Source organism: Arvicola amphibius, chromosome X (genome assembly GCF_903992535.2).
Source record: "Arvicola amphibius chromosome X, mArvAmp1.2, whole genome shotgun sequence".
In the NCBI taxonomy this organism is placed as follows: Eukaryota; Metazoa; Chordata; class Mammalia; order Rodentia; family Cricetidae; genus Arvicola; species Arvicola amphibius.
Window position 1 is genome coordinate 21,928,686 of NC_052065.1, and position 19,435 is coordinate 21,948,120.

At 38.0% G+C, this 19,435-nt stretch overlaps 1 protein-coding gene across 1 annotated transcript in view; it reads left to right on the forward strand.

Annotated features, from left to right (window-relative positions):
- Huwe1 (HECT, UBA and WWE domain containing E3 ubiquitin protein ligase 1) overlaps nucleotides 1-19,435 on the forward strand; it is a 139,342-nt gene that overhangs the window by 552 nt on the left and 119,355 nt on the right. The window contains 1 exon segment of the mRNA XM_038317423.2: nucleotides 5,285-5,429. The gene's annotated coding sequence lies outside the window, so the exon portion shown is untranslated.

The window sequence follows — 19,435 nt, forward strand, 5'->3', positions numbered from 1 at the left end:
AGCAGGGAGGCTTCATGGTTAGTACTAAGAACGCGCGCGCGCGCGTCATGATGTGTATGTATATGTATGGTGCTGGACACACATTCATTTTGTCACATTGCTTTAATTTTTTTAAAACAATGTGTCTTACAGTTCTCTTATCAGGGAATCCGAATTTGTCCCATTTTTATATCGTTGCATTGCATGCCTGGACTATAGTTTATTTAACCATATCCTGATTGTTGTACACCAGCTTGTTTTCTTTGGGGGAGAGGGGGCTATAGCAAGTAATGCAGTAATGAATGGGTTTGTGTATGTTTCTTGCACATGTATGAGGGTATTCCTGTAGGAGAAATTCTTTGAGGAGTAATTACTGGATCAAAAAGTATGCATTTTGAATTTTGATAGATTTGTCTAAATTCCCTTACCCAAAGGCCATAATAATTTACACTACCCAATGTAGTGCGAGATTGCTTATTTTTCCATAGTTTTGCCAACATAAATTGTTACTGATCTTTATATTTTTCCAGTTAGAGTAAAAATCACATGTCGTTGCTTTCATTTGCATTTTACTGATTATTACTATATTTGAGGATATTTTTATTTTTCTAATTGTAAAAGTGAATAGTCAAATATGAAGACTTCCAGTATATAAGCAATGAACATTTTGAAATACTAAAAAGTCCCACTCTAAATACCAAGAAAAATAAAAATATCTGGAAGTAAACTGTAAAACTTTGAGGACTACAATAGAAGAAGAGCGTTTGCATAAATGGAGAATATTATGCTTCTGAATAGGAAGGCTCAATTTTGTAGTGATGTCCATTTTTCTATATTGATTTTTGCAATTGATGCAATTCCAATAAATAGACTAAGTTTTTGGAACTTAACAATCCTAAAGTTCGTGATGGGAGGATGGCTAAGAATAATTGAGAAAATGTTTTTAAAAATAACTAAAGATGGGGGATACTTGTACTATTAAACTGTACTCTGAAGGTAGCATGTTTAAATTAGAATAGACAGAACAATGCATTAGAATGGAAAAGCCCACAAACGGGCCAGACTGGATCCCAAGATTTATTGGAGAAACATTGTTGGTTAGACATGGAAAAACTGCCATATTAAAATCTTCACACACCTACTTCCCCACCCCAAGCTTGAATTTGCTTTTGAGGGCAGACTCCTTTGTTTGGAGAAAACCACTTTATTGGGTCTTTTTGGTTATGCTAAGGTAAAGCTCCGGTAGTTAAAGCTGGTGACTTTGGAGGTAGAACTAATAATAAGAACCTTTACTTAGATTAAGATGGATTCAGGTTAGCCTGCAGTGCGGCGACGGAAGAAATATAATATTAGAGGTCTTTTAAATTTTTTCTCCCGATGAGCAAAAACTGTTGTGTCATTGTTTCCATTTGCATTTGTGTGTTTATTGTGATATGGAACATCTTTTCTGTGTTAGTAAGGATAGCACGTTATTTCTCGAGGCAGGTAACAATGGGGACCCATTTCTTCGCTTCCAGAATGGAGCTAATTGGTACAGTCCTGCTGGAAGCGTGAGAATAAACAGGTTGACTTTTTAAATTTTCCTCAAGCACTAGGCAGGCTCTAGACACCTAAATCGGGGGCGGGGGCAGTTTTCAAGACATGGCCGAGATTTGGCGCTGAGCTGTGTCATCGCGAGGTTTGGTAGCGAGCTCCGCAGTGGGTCGGAAACCTCGTGGTAAGCGAGATCCCTAAAGGACGAGAGCTTCCTCCCTTTCCCCGAAAATCTCCCAGTCATTTTCACGAAGCCCCGCCTTTCTCCTTTTTAGGAGCCTGTACCCACTCTCGCGATATCTCGTTACCTAAAGGCGAGGCGCGGGCGGCATTCTGCAGTGAATTACGAAGGTCTCGCCGATTCTGAACGTAATATCGCGATAGTTCCCACAGCGCATGCGGGAGCCGGCGGCGGCATATTGGCTCCGCCCCTTAGTGCTCCGTGAGGTTGTGCGTCATTTGCTTTTTGCTTCGCGTGGGGTGAGAGCGGAGCTGTAGCGATTTCGGCTTGGTTGTAAGGAGAGGCTTGGGACGGGCTGGGTTCAGTTTTCCCCGGTCCGGTGGAGGTTCTCCTGGGATCACGCGGAGGCGGCCGAGGGTGGCTGCTGAGTGCAGGAGCTGCGGAGGCGCGAGCAGCGTTTTCTGATGGTGCTGTTCTTAGCCGGTGAGTTCTCGCGGGACCAGGGTTACGTCCTCGTGGGATTCGCCGGCGGTGGCGGAGATACCTTGGGGGTGGGGGGGCAATGACTAGGGTCGGTCCGCCTGTTAAGATGGCGGCGGAGGCTGATGTCTGTCTTGCTAGTACATGGTACTAAGGGGTTAGCTATCCGCGTTTGTGACGCTTCGCAGGTGCCAGCCATTAAGGAAATGACGAATGGCGAAACGTCGCGGTGCCGGTAAATCTTGCCTGAGATGAAGACCACCCTGTTTCTTACGGGCTAAGGCGACACCATTTCCACCGGCCTTAGCCGCGTGTGGGCCTGCCTTTGCCCCACCAATCGCTCTCCGCCTCCGTTTTCGTCGTCGCAGTGGGCGGGTTGGAAAGTGTGGGAGGGAGTCGGTAGTTCATTGGGTAGTGGGCTGGGGATTAGATGAAAAGGTGAGAGAAGGGACGCACCGAGGACTGCTCTGCATCATTTTTGCGTGCTTGCTTCTTCGCAGCCCTTGCGACGACCCTTATGAAACCCCTAGTTTTTCCTGAGTTGAGGTGGGCTCCGCTTCCCCAGCTCCCACGGCTTTTGAATTAAGGTTGAAGGGTCAATCTGTTGACTGACTAGTGTATTCCTTCCCCTCCCCAAATTCTGTCTCCCTGTTAAATCTCTAAGCTTTGTAGATATTCGGATGCATTATTAAGGGGAGGGGGTGTAAAATTTTTCCCTACCACTCCTCCCCAATCCTAATTTAGAGCCTCGCCTGAATCATCTAGTCTACCCCATCTCCTTCCATGGTGCTTTTGGCGCAGACATTAATAGAGCCTGTCTGGTTCCCTGCATTTACTCCGTCTTTGTGTATGGAGCCATAGAAACCTTCCATTTTCTTAGGCCCTTTGGCTTGTTTATCCTTGACGCGGGGACAGGGTACTGATTTCTTCCACTTTGAATGTTTTGAGACCATTCCTGGGCAGAACAATAAGCGGGTCAGTGGTTGGATAATTGTAGTCTTAGTGGCCTTCTCATTCGCTCCCCCACTCCATCAAACTTTGCCATTCCTCCCAACCCCTTCTACTTTACAAACTCTGGGACCCGCCCCCTTTCCCTCTTCTGTAATCTGTTGGATTGTGGCTTTTTTTCTGGATTACTGCTAGCCACCATTTAAGTACTTCTCATTGCTTCCGCCTTAAACTTCTCACAACCACTCTTCCTCCCACCCCCAGGAACAGAATCCCCTAGTGAGGTATCATACCTCCAATGCATTTTCTTTCCATCACGTGTTTACACCTTAAACAGTCATGCTTCTTTTAAATTTACTTCCTTTCCCTTCACATCATCTCTATTATAAACAATTAATTCCCTATCATGTGTTTCCTTTGTAGAAAACATGATTTGAATTACTTCTTTTAGTATCAGTGTTGCATAGATTGAGGAGATGCCAACATTCCCCATTCATGGGAAGCAGTCTGGTGTAGAAAATAGCGTTTGCTTCCAGTTCACATTGAACTCATGACCTTGGTCTTTTCAGATTTCTGTTCGTCTATATAATGACAATAGTAACACTTACCTTAAAGGGTTGTTGCAAGAATTACCCAGAAAATTTGTAAAGTGCCTGGCTCATATGGAAATAAATTGGGGTGCCTTTTTAGTGTGAGACTATATTGGTAGTTGTTTTTATGTTATATGCTGCCTTTATAGCCTGGGAAAGAGTAAGATTTTTTTCATTTGTTATTTGTTCAGCTGTTAATTTTTTTTATGTTTAGAAATAATACCTATCAACTTGTATCTGCTTTGTATTTTTTTTCTCCCCATGGAACCACTTTGTATGACCAATGGCTCATGATATTTGAATGTGTTCCCACTTTTTCAAGTTTCTACTAGTGCAAAATCATTCTCTTGGAATGACCACCAGCTATGTTTCTGTCATGAACCACACCCAGGTGTACTACCTTTTGGAAGGGAGTGCCTCATCCCTTGCCTGCTCATTTCTGTCACTCCTTCAAAGACAATCTGTCCTGTCCTTCACCCCACAAAAGTTAGTCAAGTTTCATGCCATGCTGTTTTGCAGTGTTAAAGAGAACTTCTCTTAGGGAGTTTTTTTGTATTTCTTCTACCTCATTAAGCTCCTGAGGTCAGTATGGAGGCGTCTTTTTAAGCATGATAATTAATACCTATATGCAAGACATTAGGAAGGTTGATACCAGTATTTTCCCCCAAAAGGCAATGACAGCTGGCTCTTTAATAACTACCTTCTGTTGTGCTTTTGCCATTTTATATTTTCTAACATATTTGACTTGCAATTAGTTTTCCTTACTGTTAATGTTTTTATTAGATTAATAGTAGAATGGTTTTTTTTAACTGTGTTGGTTGGGTGATGGGGTTGAAGTAGGAATATGGTGGCAAGAAGTACACTACCACTGAAATTTTACAGTGGGTAACCCATCTGATAATTAACTATATGTGGATTTCAGTTTTGAGCTTCAGGGTTTGTTTGAGTTGGAGGTACTCTAAATGAATTTCCTCTTTCATTGGAAGACAGGTCACTTTGAGATTCTTGTCCTGGTGCCTTTTACAATGGGTTAAGCAATAATTACCAGTTAACTCTGTTTGACTCTCGTCCTGCAGCGTTATAATAAATAAATCTGGGGATGATGATCTAGGCATGACCTAAAAGGTTTAATTTATTCTAGGTAGATCTCTGAGAAGAGAGGAAGGAGTGGCACTACCAAATAGAAACTTTGTCTAAGATTCAGTGACAAAGTTCAACCTGAATTCCCAGGATGTTTATCGTTTGTCTCCCAGTATGGCCAAAAAGCACTTATGAAGGTGAAAAATAATTTTAATGTGTACAGCATTTTCTTTAGTATTCATTTGTTAAATATGCTATCATTTTGTTTGGGTTGAGAACAGTTTTCAGGGGTATTGTCTAAGTGTCATTAGAAACACTGTATAGCTATTGATTTCTTAGTTCTTTAGTTACTGCTCAAAGCAGGTCCTAAAAATGCAAATTGCTGTTAAAGGGCTGTTGCTTCAGAAATATCTGATTGTGTTTAAATTTTGATATAATAATTAACCTCCCAATTCTAATACATACTTTTTCCTCTGACCTTTTTCTTTTGTAGGTCCTTCAATAGCCTGACTTGAGTGCTTTTAGTGCTTCAGAGGAACAAACCAGTAGACCAGAATTTTGGTCAGGAAGTTTCAGGAAGCTGTTGGAGCAGTGTTGGGATTTCCCACCAGAATGACTATGATTGGCTGTGATTTTAGGTTAGTTTTTTTTAGATCTTTGTGGGTGGCATTTGTATTTTGTCTTGAAATGGAGATGGGGTTGGGATTTCCATTTTGTGGTTGTATTGCTTTGGTTCCATTGTGGATGAGATGTCTTTTTTTTTTAAATTTTAGTGGATGGAGATCATTATTAAATTAAAGGGAACTGTTTAAATGCATATAGTCAGTACATAATTTTTAAATTAATTGATTAAAAATTTGAAACATAGCAAACCAAGTAGTATGGCATTCCCTCCCCCAGGTACTTTTAACATTTGTCAACTTTCAGCCTTTCTAGTTTTACCCTTTGGCATCGCCCTTCCCATGGAATTACTTTGAAATAGACCCCTCTTGTCATGTTTTTTAATCTATGTAAATATTTTATAGATAGCTGAGAAAATTCTTGACAGTATAACCACAGAATCATTTTCACAATTGAAGAAATTGAGTTTTAAAAGTAGAAAATAGGCTAGTTTTAAAATTTCCCTGATACTTTGTTTTCTTTATAGTTTGTTTGACTCTGGACCCAGAGAAAATTCTATTTACTAAACAGTTTGTGTAGACTTAAAATATATTTTAAACTTTAGACAATGCCTCATTTTTTTCTTTTTTCAATTTATTTAAATTGTGTTGTCATATTATGCTCACATTTGAGAATTAAAGCCCATAGCAATGTGCATTACATTCTTATTAAAGACCCTAGAGAACCTATTATAATCAAACAATGGTAGCAATCGCTTATATTCCAGCTGGCGTTGAGACTGCTGGCTTTGTCGGTATACTAAAATAACTATTCATGGGTTCCTTTTTCTGTGGCAGTTTGATTTTAGTTCCACTCCTGGTCCCGCTTACTGTTATCCCTATGAAATATAGGCCTTCTGGAAGAAAAAGCTGATGTTTTCTAGATAGTGACCTGATACTGTGTTTGGGGTTTTTCATGTGTATTTGCAATGTTTATTAGGTAGTTTGGTTGTTTTTATGCTCTATTATAATGTTCTTTTTATTTTAGTGTTACCTCAGTTTCTCTGACCCAGAATTTGGCTATTAAGAACTGGTTGGCTGTTACACACAATTCTTGAAATTGCAATATTAAAAGTTTTTGGGAACTTTGTTACTTACAGATTTTACACTCAATTATAGTATAATTGTCCTAGGGTTGTACTTATTTCACTTGGAAAGTTCCCCCAGCATAAATTGCTGTAAATTGTTTGCTTCCTCCGTCCTGCCCCCTTCATTTTTTTTTTTTTTTACACTTTTACAGTGTTATCCATTCTGGGGTCTGTACTATGTTCTTTCTGTGATCAAAACCAGAAAATCAGATTTGAAACTAAAGCCTCCAACCAGCCTTTAACTAGACACAAATGTGGGCAGAGCACAAGGGTGCTTGTGCCAGTCATTAAAATAGTAAGAATTACAAGTTAAAGAGGCAGAAAATGGAAACGTCTTATGAATGAAAAATTTAAAAGTATTTGAATGTGATTATGAATCACCAGCCAGAGGTCAGGTGTTTCCACTCTTTGTTCATTATTGGAGGAATAAGTCCTTATTTGAAAATTGATTAAATATTAAATAAGGGATTTCTTGGGAATTCCAACAAGTTCATGCTTTCAACAGAAAACATTTTGAGCATGTTGGATATAATGATTAAATATTTACATTTCACTTTCTGTAATTTAAACAAAACTACTTAGGCCCAAACCCGAGTTTGTGAAACTAGGATAACTGGTACAGAATTGTGCACAGTGGGCATTCCGATATTTGAATCACTCCCTTCTTAACACTGGAAGTTCACAATGGAAACAGTGTTGGGTTTTTAATTCTCCTTTGTTGTGTGTTTTTAACTACCAGTTCAAAGTATCATTGAAATGCCAAACTTGGTTGTTTGAAAATATTTGCCCTTCACATTCCACATTGCTTCCCATGGAATAAGGTTGTTAATTCTGTTGTGTATCTCTGACCATGTTAGGTTTGCTCTGCAGTGATCTCATGGGTAGACACGAGGCAGACAGTTCACAAGTGTTTGTGCTCTTAGGATTTCTTATATTGTTTTTTAGACCTCTTTCTTCAATGACTGGTTACCAAATGTTTATATATGATAATGTCTGGGATAATTCAGCTCTTAAGATTCTCTGGAAGTCTCTTAGTTGATGTGTCATAAAGGTTGAGTTGGTAAAACTTGATGTGCTTGTTGACCATCTTGGTTTTCTGGTTATAGAAATACTTTGAATGAAGGAGTGGCTCTCTGAGTAAAATAACTTTGCTTGAGGTGTTAACTTGATAATTTTCAACTTTGGGTTTCCTTAAAAAGTTTTTCATTAGCTGTCTTTTAAAATCATAATGGTGACATAGAAATGATTTCATGAAATATGTTTGGCTTTTATGAAGTACCACCAAGGGGCTGGAGAGATGGTTGAGTAGTTAAAAAGACTGCTCTTCCAGAGAACCCAGGTTCAATTCCAAGCATCCACATAGTAGCTCACAACCATCTGTAACTTTTATACCTGGGGACCTGACACCCATGGCAAAACACCAATAAACATAAAATAAAAATGAAGTACCACCAAATGGAAATTTGTACAGTAGATCTGATTCAGTTGATTGAACTCAATATATATGTTAAAATTTTTTTCAACTTAGAGACTTTGTTTATATCTTAAGTGTTGAAAGAAAGCAGTTGCTGAAAGCAAGTAGTTTTTTTTTTCCTTTTAAATAGTGGTAAACAAAGGGGGCTAAAAGTAAAAAGTAGAGGGAGGACTTAAATACTTATGTTTTAAAATTAAAAAATTGGGGAGCTGGAGAGATAGCTTACCAGTTAAGAGCAATTGTTGCTCTTGCCAGGTTTGGTTCTCAGCTCATATGATAGCGCACAACCATATGAAATTTTAGTTCCAGGGGCTCTGATATTCTCTTCTGATCTTTTAGTGCATCATGCACACACAAAGTGTGAGGCCAAATACTCATACACATAAAATAATTTTTTTTTCAAGACAGGGTTTCTCTGTAGCTTTTGGAGCCTGTCCTGGAACTAGTTCTTGTAGACCAGGCTGGTCTCGAACTCAGAGATTCACTTGCCTCTGCCTCCCAAGTGCTGGGATTAAAGGTGTGCGCCATCACCACCTGGCAAAATAAATCTTAAAAAGTTAAGTTGCTGATCACAGATAAACTGCTATGGATTTATGTATCACCTTTAGCACAACTCAGGTTTTAAATCTTTATAATTAAGAATATTGGGTGGGTGCTTATATTTGGAACAGCTTTTAAAGATAAACAACTTTTATGGTTGTTATTTGCTAAATTTGCCTATTTTTTATTGGCATATTCTGGTCTTTGCTGGTGTTTTTCCAACTAATGTAATTAATTTCCAATTCAAATTAGCTTTGAATGCTTATGCTCAGGTGATTCTCTTGCTTTAGCCGTGAGTAACTGAACTAAGATATGTACTACTGCTGGAAGCTCTCTTTCCATTGCCAATTGAGTTCTTACTGGTGGAAAGACTTCTGTATAACCATTAAGATTCCCTCAGTCCAAGTTCTGACCCTGTTTCTTACCTATTGTATCATATTGTATAAATTAACCTCTTTGTGCTGAAGTGTAGTTGTTCCTCTATAAAGTGGTACCTATCACGATTTTGGATAAGTTGAACTGGGTTAATGCATGCATCATACTTAAAACAGTGACTCTGAAGCCAGTGGTCGTGCACACCTTTAATCTCAGTACTTGGGAGGTACAGGCAGGTGGATCTCTGAGTTTGAGGATAGCCTGGTTTTAGAGTTAGTTTCAGGACAGCCAAGGCTATGAACTCCCCCCCCCCAGAAAAAAAGACAAAATAGTGGCTTCGAAACTTTAAAATAAATTGCTGTGTCCTAACCCCAATTTCTGATTTTATAATTTGAGGTGGAATAGGTTGTGCATTTGTGGATTTCCAAGTGATGGTGCTAATAATAAGAGCATTAGTATATATCTGTAAGGGCAGAGTGTTATTTCTAGACTGCTTTCTCAGATTGAGTGAAATACTTCACTCTTTAGTCTTGTTTAGTATCATCTTCAGCTAAAATAAATACATTCTTTGAGAATTTCACATGTGTATACAGTTCATTTTGATCATTAACTTTCCTAATTCCTGTCCCAGCTTCATAGTTAGTTCTATTCTTAAAAAATATGATGGAGTCTGATAATTGGTGTTCATATGTGCATTGGTGTGGAGCCATCTCCTGGAGCATGTGCAACTTACCAGTAGCCACTTTCCTAAAGAAAAATGACTCTCTTCCCCAATAGCCACCAGGTAGGGGGTAGGCCCCTCAGGTAGGGGTAGGCGCCGATGTTCCTTTCTTATCCGTGTTGGAATTTTGATTGGCTTGATCTCATGCGGACAGGTACCACAGCTTCTGTGAGTTTGTGAGTACAATACTATGCCATATCCAGGAGACATTATTTTATAGCATTCCTCCTTGTCCTCTGGCTCTTACATTCTTTCTGCCTCCTCTTCCTAAATATTTATTCCTTGAGCTTTGGGGGCAGGGTTGATATATATTGCCCATTTATGGGTGACCACTCAGTCACTTAGTCTACATTAACTGCAAAAAGAAACTTCTGACCAAGGTTGAGAACAGTTTATTTATTGCCTTCAGCTAAAAGCAGTTTTGAAACCCTCTGTTGCAGGGATTCTCAAATTGTAGTCCCAGATCAGTGTTTTATTTCCTGCACATTGGCAGCTAGGTCCCGAGGTGTGATAAATTCAGGTTCATTCCCTTTGACAAGCATTGGAGGGTATGTGTTCATTCACAGTTTTTTTTTTTTTTTTTGATGTTGTGAGTTTTCTTTTAGTTCATTAAATGGTTGGTGACAGTGAAATGATAATGTTTCAATGCTGGCATTTTATGTTTACCCTCATTTTTTAACTTGGTTAAGCAGGATGAACACTCAGTTTTTGTCTCTTAAAAAAAGTGTGTGTGTGTCTGTGTATAAGTAAGTAAACCAGACTTGCTTCAAGTGTCATTCCTCAGTTGCTGTTCACTTACATTTATTTCTTGTTGTCTTTGAGATAGTATCTTCTCTGCCTTTCTAATGATGTTATTCTAAGCACACTACACCCAGTTTTTATTTGTTTTGTTTTAAATGTGGGTTCTGGAACTTACGACCTTGTGTTTGTAAGTAAGCATATACTGACTGAGTTGTCTTCTCAGTTTCTTTTCTTTTTAGGTCTGGCTTGGAACTCACTATGCAGCCCAGGCAGGCTTTTAAGTTTATGGTATCTCCTGCTTTTGCCTCCTGAGTGCTGGGATTACAGGTATGATTCATACCCAGCTTTTCTCTTTTTAAATGCAGCTTCACTTTTTTTAAAAAAATGTTTATATATCTTTAGTGTATGCTATGTATGGGTGCCCTTGGAGGGGCAGAAAAGGGTATTGGAGCCTTTGGAGCTGGAGTTAAAGGTTATTTTGGTTCTTGGAACTAAGCTCCAGTTCTCTGCAAGAGCAGGAAACTCTCTTAATCACTGAGCCATCTCTCTAGCCCCTAAATACAACCTTTGATATAATGATTTGGTTTCCTGGTAGCTTCAGAGGGTTATGAAAATGCATATGACTAGATACTTATGGATATAAACATTTGTGAATCTAATGTTTTGAAGTACAAATGGTATTATGTTCTGCTAGGAGGACTTTATAACATTATAAAGTTTGTTCCTGATTATTCCTGGCACAAACCCTAGTCTTTGGTAGTTTCCTTGTTATCAGTATGTCTGAATGTTCCAAGCTTATTCTTGAGCATTTCTGCCCCAGAGCTAGAATTAGCTAATGTGATAGGTGAGGTTGAAATTTTCTCTTTGCCATGGTACTACTGATCTTTGTACTTAGTCTCCGTTTTCTTTTTCCACTTGACCTTCCCAGGTTGCTTCTTTATGTTTTTTCTCTGTTAATAGGAAAGTTTTATTAGAATTTAGGTGGGAAGGTTTGAAAAGTCTTGATAAAAGTAGAAGGCATGGAGTCTAGGCAGTTCTAGATTTGGGGCTTCCCACTTTATCATTTGGATAAGTTAACCTTTTGTTTCATCTTTGGAAATACCTTTCTCATTTGGCTATTGGAGTCAGTTTTGTGGTGCTGTATACTGCATTGGCTGCCATGATCTTTCCTTTTACAAAGCTCCTTACTGTTCATTGTCTTCCAATTCAAGGTTCTGCTATAACCTTATTAATCTATAATGAGTCCTTACAACACTAATTATTAATCAGCATCAATAAAGTTAGAAAAGAGTTAATGAATATTAACACCTTTAAAAACATTTATTTTGTGTAGTTTTTTTATTTATTATGTATACAATATTCTGTCTGTATGCCTGCAGGCCAGAAGAGGGCACCAGACCCCATTACAGATGGTTGTGAGCCACCATGTGGTTGCTGGGAATTGAACTCAGGACCTTTGGAAGAGCAGGCAATGCTCTTAACCGCTGAGCCATCTCTCCAGCCCCTATTTTGTGTAGTTTTAAAGGACCATATATGGTTCAATAAGTGGAAACTTTTTTTTAAGCCTGGTACAGCCTGTCCTTGAATGCGTCATTCGCTGCCTCAACCTTCTGAATGCTAGAATTCCAAGTGGGCATTAGCACACCTCCTAGATCTGTTGTTCATTTTTAAAGTAATGTAAAGATGTCATTTTCATTCTTAATCTTGCCTTTCCATTTAGTTGAATAAAAATAGATTTTCTAATACTTGTGTGCTTCCTCAGCCTTTAAGATTGCTGATATGTTGAAAATCCTACAATTGTCTTCTATGAGTACAAAGTGATAATAAGAAAAGTTTGGGTCAAGATGAGAGTTCGCAGTGGCACACACACTTGCTATTACAGTACTAGTTTACAATCTTTGGACAGATGTACATTTAGTCTGAAGCCTGTGTTCCATTTTATTAACTTCTTCCCACTTCCCCTATTCTTTCCCTCTGTTGTCCCTAAAATGCATGTATATAGACTCTTATATCCAGTTGTTGATAATCAAGTATACAAAGAGATATCAATATACAAATTAATATTTGAGTGGGTGTTTTGATAAAATGCTTATCAAAAGTAGTTTCTGTATATGTTGGGTATATATACATGCATACATACATACATACGAACTTTGTGCTTTATTGGTTGCATTGAACCTTTAAGTACAATAATACATTTTAAATGCTGTAATTATAGAGTACACTGCAAGGATAAAGCTATTATAATTTGTATAAAGTAAATAGGTAAAGGCTATGTCACTTGGGCAAATTGAGTCAGTTTCTTTGCCCTTTAAATGAGGGCAAGAATATCCATGCAACGAATGTTTTTTGAGGAGATACTCATTGCTGCCACATTGTGGAGATACAAAGATAAGCAACAGGGTGCTGGCAAGATGGTTCAACATGTTAAAGGCTATGGCCACCATGCCTGAGTTCTATCCTAGGGACCCACATGGTGAAAGGAGAGAACAAGTTCTTGGAATTTGTCCTCTGACTTTCATATGTGCATCATGGCATACTCATACCTAAACACCTATGTAAACCACACAATAAGTAAAAATGTAGTTTACAAAGATAAGCATTAAGAATGGAAAACTGGGAGGGAGATTTATAAATCACTGAAAAGCTGTTATGAATTATGATGAATGAACAGAATGTTAGAGCAGTTTATAGGCTAGCATTGGAGAATACCACACAGGATATTGGTTAGGATAAAATAAGTATCTTAGTTATTTTTCTATTATGAAGAGACACCATGGCCAAGGCAACTTGCTGAAGAAAGACTTAATTGTGGCTTACAGTTGCAGAAGGTTATAGTCCATGACCATCATGACAAAGAGCAGGCAAGCAGGTATTCATGGTACAAGAGCAGTAGCTGAGACCTTTTATCTTGAGCTGGGCAAGCAGGTATTAATGGCACAAGGTTGAAGAAAGCTAACTGGGAATGACGTGGGATTTTAAGAATCAAAGTCCACCCCTAGTGACACACTACCTCCAACAAGGGTACACCTCCTAATAGTTCTACTAGTTGAGGACCAAGCAAGCATTTGAATACATGAACCAATGGTGGCTATCCTTATTCAAACCACCACAGCAATGTATATGTATCAGGATGGATTGTGAACTCAAAAATACTTCAGATGCATTTCTGTGAGTCTGGATTTTATGAACACCTTAAGGATAATAATATTTTCTTGAAATAAGGTACCCTAAACATAATGCCTTTCTTTAATTCTAGTCTTTTTTTCTAATATCTGAGTCAATTTTAGGAAAATCAAGAAAACGTACAATCCTTCCACAAAACTCTGTCACCATGCTTTTTGGTGTGTTCCCATCATAATTATAAGGTTAATATTTAAAGGATAAGAAAATAGTCTTATTAGAACATTAAAGACAGACTTTTCTTAGAATAGTAAACTAAAAATGTCCAATAACAAATACACACTAAAATGAGATTTTTTATTAGAGTCTCATAATAATTTGATACTATCAAATCATAGCGAAAAGTTTAAGGTAGAACCTAGTCTTAAAACAGTGTCCCTAAGTGGTATTAATATAAACTTCACTATTACATAATGTTAAGTTTCTATAGCATTTAAAGTTTTTAAAACCATTTACTAAGAATGCATTGGGAATGTCCCTTTTTGCTAAATTTATAGTAACTTTTGTTTGAAACCACTCTTTGTTTTAATTTTTTTTGAAATAGTTTTTCTCTATATAGCCTTTTTTGTCCTGTAACTCAACTGTGTAGACCAGGCTGACCATGAACTGCAAGAGGTCCACCTGTCTCTGGAATTAAAAGTGTGGGCCACCATACCCAGACCTGTTACTGATGTGTTACTGATTTAACATCATAGTGATTAAAAAATAGAGATAAGTGCTCAATGTTCCCAAAATTCTACCACGCAGCTCAATGCTAATTTGGCTTATAGTATATATTTTAAAAATTTTCTTTAAGTCAGTGTATCCTAAACGAATGTATTCCTACGTGTTAGGGTGTGTGGGTGTGTGTGGAGGGGCTTCTAGAAAACTTTTTTTTATTTTATTGATATTTATTGAGCACTACATTTTTCTCTGCTCCCTTCCCTGCTTCTCCCTCCTCCCTTCAATCCTCCCGCAAGGTCCCCATGTTCCCAATTTACTCAGGAGATCTTGTCTTTTTATACTTTCTACTTCCCATGTAGATTAGATCTATGTAAGTCTCTCTTAGTGTCCGTATTGTTGTCTAAGTTCTCTGGGATTGTGGTTTGTAGGCTGGTTTGCTTTGCTTTGTGTTTAAAAACCACCTATGAGTGAGTACATGTGATAATTGTCTTTCTGGGTCTGGGTTACCTCACTCAAAATAATGTTTTCTAGCTCCATCCATTTTCCTACAAAATTCAAGCTGTTGTTATTTTTTTCTGCTGTGTAGTACTCCATTGTGTAAATGTACCACATTTTCCTTATCCATTCTTCAGTTGAGGGGCATTTAGGTTGTTTCCAGGTTCTGGCTATGATAAACAAAGCTGCTATGAACATAGTTGAGCACATGTCCTTGTGGCACGATTGAGCATCCTTTGGATATATACCCAAAAGTGGTATTACTGTCTTGAGGAAGGTTGTTTCCTAATTTTCTGAGAAATCACCACACTGACATCCAAAGGGGTTGTACCAGCTTGCATTCCCACCAGCAATGCAGAAGTGTTCCCTTTTCCCCACAACCTCTCCAGCATAAGTTGTCATCAGTGTTCTTGATTTTGGGCATTCTTACAGGTGTAACATGGAATCTCAGCGTTGTTTTGATTTACATTTCTCTGATGACTAAGGATGTAGAACATTTCCTTAAGTGTCTTTCAGCCATTTTAGATTCCTCTGTTGAGAATTCTCTGTTTAGGTCTGTACCCCAATTTTTATTGGATTATGCATTCTTTTGGTAATCTCTTGAGTTCTTTGTATATTTTGGAGATCAGCCCTCTGTCTACGGGGTTAGTGAAGATCTTTTCCCATTCTGTAGGCTGTTGTTTTGTCTAGTTGACAGTGTCTTTTGCTTTACAGAAGCTTTTCAGTTTCAGGAGGTCCCATTTATTAGTTGTTTCTCTCAGTGTCTGTGCTGCTGGGGTTCTATTTAGGAAGTGGTTTCCTGTGCCAATGTGTTCAAGTGTACTTCCCACTCTCTTCTATAAGGTTCAGTGCGGCTGGCTTTGTATTGAGGTCTTTGATCCATTTGGACTTGAGTTTTGTGCATAGTGATATGGGTCTATTTTCATTCTTCTACATGTTGATATCCAGTTATGCCAGCACCACTTGTTAAATTGCTTTCTTTCCATTTGATATTTTTTTGCTTCTTTATCAAATATCAGGTGTTCGAAGATGTGTGGATTGATAACCATGTCTTCTATTCAGTTCCATTGGTCCTCCTGTCCTTATACCAATACCAGGCTGTTTTCAGTACTGTAGCTCTGTAGTAGAGTTTGAAGTCAGGGATTGTGATGCCTCCAGAAGTTCTTTTATTGCCCAGGATTGTTTTGGCTATCCTGGGTTTTTTGCTTTTCCAAATGAAGTTGAGTACCATTCTTTCGAGGTCTTTGAAGAATTTTGCTGGGATTTTGATGCTTGTTGTGTTGAATCTGTGGGTTCTGGGAATCCTAACTCAGGTTGTTGGACTTGTACACGTGCTTTTACCAAATAAACCATCTAATCAGCTCCCAAAATATTCCTTTTAAGTTGGGCTAAAGATTTTGCACCCTGGGTTTGTTCACTAGCACTACAAAATAATGATGGAAAAAATAAGTATTTTTTTAAAGCGTTCATTACATCCCTTCCAACTTAGAATTTTCAAATATAAAAGTGCTGAAAAATAGCACGATTATATTCTCTTTCACAGGGTAGATTCACGACTCTCTTTAAGAATTTGCCACATTAGAGTTACGTAGTTTTTCCTTATTATCTGAGAAGGTTCCATTAAACCCACCCCATTATAAAAATCAGATTATCTATTTCCTTTACATGTAAGATGGTATTCATATGGTTAACATTTATCTCCCCATACTTTAAATTATTTCTCAATTATTTGTAGCATCTAATAGTATGTAAATAGTTGTTATACTATATTGTTTAGGGAATACTGACAAGAAGAACATGCATGCAAACATGTACAGGCACGTTTTTTGTTTTTAGACAAACTCTTTGTGTGTCACAGGGTTGCCTCAAATTTAAGGTCTTGCTGTCTCAACCTCCAGAGGACTGGGATTACAGACATGTACTACCATGTTTGTCTCAGATATAATTTTTTTCAGATCCCTTTTATCCATATTTGAATTCATGGATGCTGAATCCAGGGTTATAAAAGATTATATATATGTTTTCTGAATTATTTAAAACCACATTATTTAAGTATTATAAACATCCAGTCCACATTCGTATTTGCTCAGGGATCCTAAAACTTTTTATTAAGCCATTTCCTTCAAATGTGTATAAAATGGTATTTCTTATTTATTTTGAAATGCTGGAGATGGATCCTAGGGCCTCACACATACAAGGTATGTATGTGCTCTACCACCTACATCTTAAATATTTTTTCTTTACCTATTTTAATTTTGATTTTATTTATTTATTATTATTGTGTGTGTGCCTGACATGTGTTTGTAGGTCTCTTACCATTACACAGATTCTGTGAAACAAGCTCAGATTATTAGACTTGCACTGCAAGTGTAATTTCCCTTTGAACCATCTTACCAACCCCAAAAATGGTATTTCAGATATTACTGTTCTAGTGCCCTTTCTACTAGGTCAGTTATTGTGCATCTTTCTCAAGTATTTTAAACGGGTGAATTACATTCTGATTAGTGCATGATTCCTATTTTCTTGTGCTCACACCTTTATTACAGTTTTCATTATCTTAATGCCTACCAGTACACAGTAGACATTTTGTAAATAAGCGTTGAATGAAATAAAAAACGATAGAAACATCATAGTAGACAAATATTCATGGATTTCTCTTAAGTTTTCAGAACCAGAATGCAAAAATTTAAGCCAGGCAGTGATGGTGCATGCCTTTAATCCCCCAGCACTTGATAGGCAGAGTTTCAGGCCAGCCTGCTCTACAGGGTGAGTTCCAAAACCGCTGGGGCTACAGAGAGAAACTGTCTCGAAATCCTTCACCCCCAAATATTTAAGGTTTTTGGTACTTCTAGCCAGATTGCTCTTTAGAAAGACCTTACTTTAAAAAAAAAAAACCCAAAAAACTATGCTATGGTTAGCATATGATCTAGAATTATTTATATTACTATAGCATTTTTTGGTAAGCCTTGATAAACTTGTAAGAGCATAAACTTGGATATAGCTAGTGTCTTAAGGTTTCTATTGTGGTGAAGATACAGCATGACCACAGCAGCTCTTATGGAAAACGTTTAATCTGCTGGTTTACAGTTAAATCTATTATCATCATGGTGGGACATTGCAGTGTGCAGACAGACATGGTGCTGGAGAGGGTGCTGAGAATTCTGTTTCTTTATCTGAAGGCAACAGGAAGTGAACTGAGACAGTGGACATGACCTGAACATTAAATGAGACCTCAAAGCCTGCCTCTACACACCAGCAAGACCACACCTATGTCAAAGCCGCACATCCTAACAGTGACACTCCCTATGATCTTATGGAGGCTAATAACATTCAAACTACCATTGCTAGTATCACTCCTTATGATCTTATGGGGGCCAATTACATTCAAGCTACCGCTGCTAGTATTGGTGCTATGCAAATGGCTCTCCACACTTTTATCAGTTGGTATATTTTTACAGGGGCATTGTGATTTTCACCCATTCTGGAGTCCCGGTTTTGCCCTTCAAATTCTCTTGCATAGTTTGATACCAGCTTTTGAAAGAAAAATTCAAGCTAAGGGTTAGCGCAGTACTGTTGTCATGTGAGGCTCTGGATTCAGTCCCCAGCCTTGTGTTTTAAAATATAGTAATGGAGGTTTCACTTGACAACCTCTTATGCCAAGCATTTTAAATTATTTTTGCTTTTATAAAGTAAAGACTAACTTTGTGGCCAGTACAGTACCTCTAGAAGACAAGTTATAGTCATGTGCTCTCTAACAGGATCGTTTCTGTTTGTGGTTCGTTTTGAGAAGATATCTCATGTAGCCCAGAAACTCACTGTGTAGCTATAAAGAACTTATTATGTATTGGAAAATACCAAGTTTATGATCCTTTAGTGCTGCAATTTCAGGCATTTGTCCCCAGACCTGGCTTTGGAACATGGTAAATGGCTAATGTGTTTTTGCTACTGGTAGAGATCAGTGACGAATTACAGATACAGAAAATTTATATTGCCTAATAATAGTGAAAGTTTGTATTAGTGAATAGTAATAGTTGCAGGTACCATTTTAGGCTGTTGCTAAATAATGAAATTTGGAACAGGGATCTTACTGTTTATAGCAGGTTTATTTTATGGGCCCACATTTTGGGGTAATAAATTGCCATAGTTGTACCAAGTTAACCAGTCTAGTATTGAGCCCGGTATACTGTTAAGTTTCCTTTAAGCAACTTGTTTCTATTTTTTTTTTTTGTTTTTATTTTTTGTTTTTGTGGTTTTTTTTTTTTTTTTGAGAATTCACAGAGACCCACCTACCTCTGCCTGTGCTGGGATTGAAGGCATGTACCACCATTGCCTGGCACCAGGTGCCATCTATGAAAGTGCAGAATGACTGCTCCCATTGGAGGAAATTTTAATAAAAAGAAACTTAAGAAAAAGGCAGGACTCCAAAGAAAGTCCTCTTCCCAACTTAAATTCCAGTATGAGTCCAATTTGGAGTGCTCTCCTCCCCTTTGTAACTTTATTGGCTCTGGGAGTTTCACATCATGGGCCCCCAATTCTGTTCATCTCCTAGTCTCCCCATCCTCCCCTCATCCCTGCCACGCCCCCATAAGGAAATAAAGTAAGCAAGCAAGCAAACAAATACAAAAGAAACTCCCCCCCCCAAAAAAAAACCCAAAAAAAGACAGAAAAATCTCTTTGCTTCTCCTTTCCTGCTTCTCTAATATCT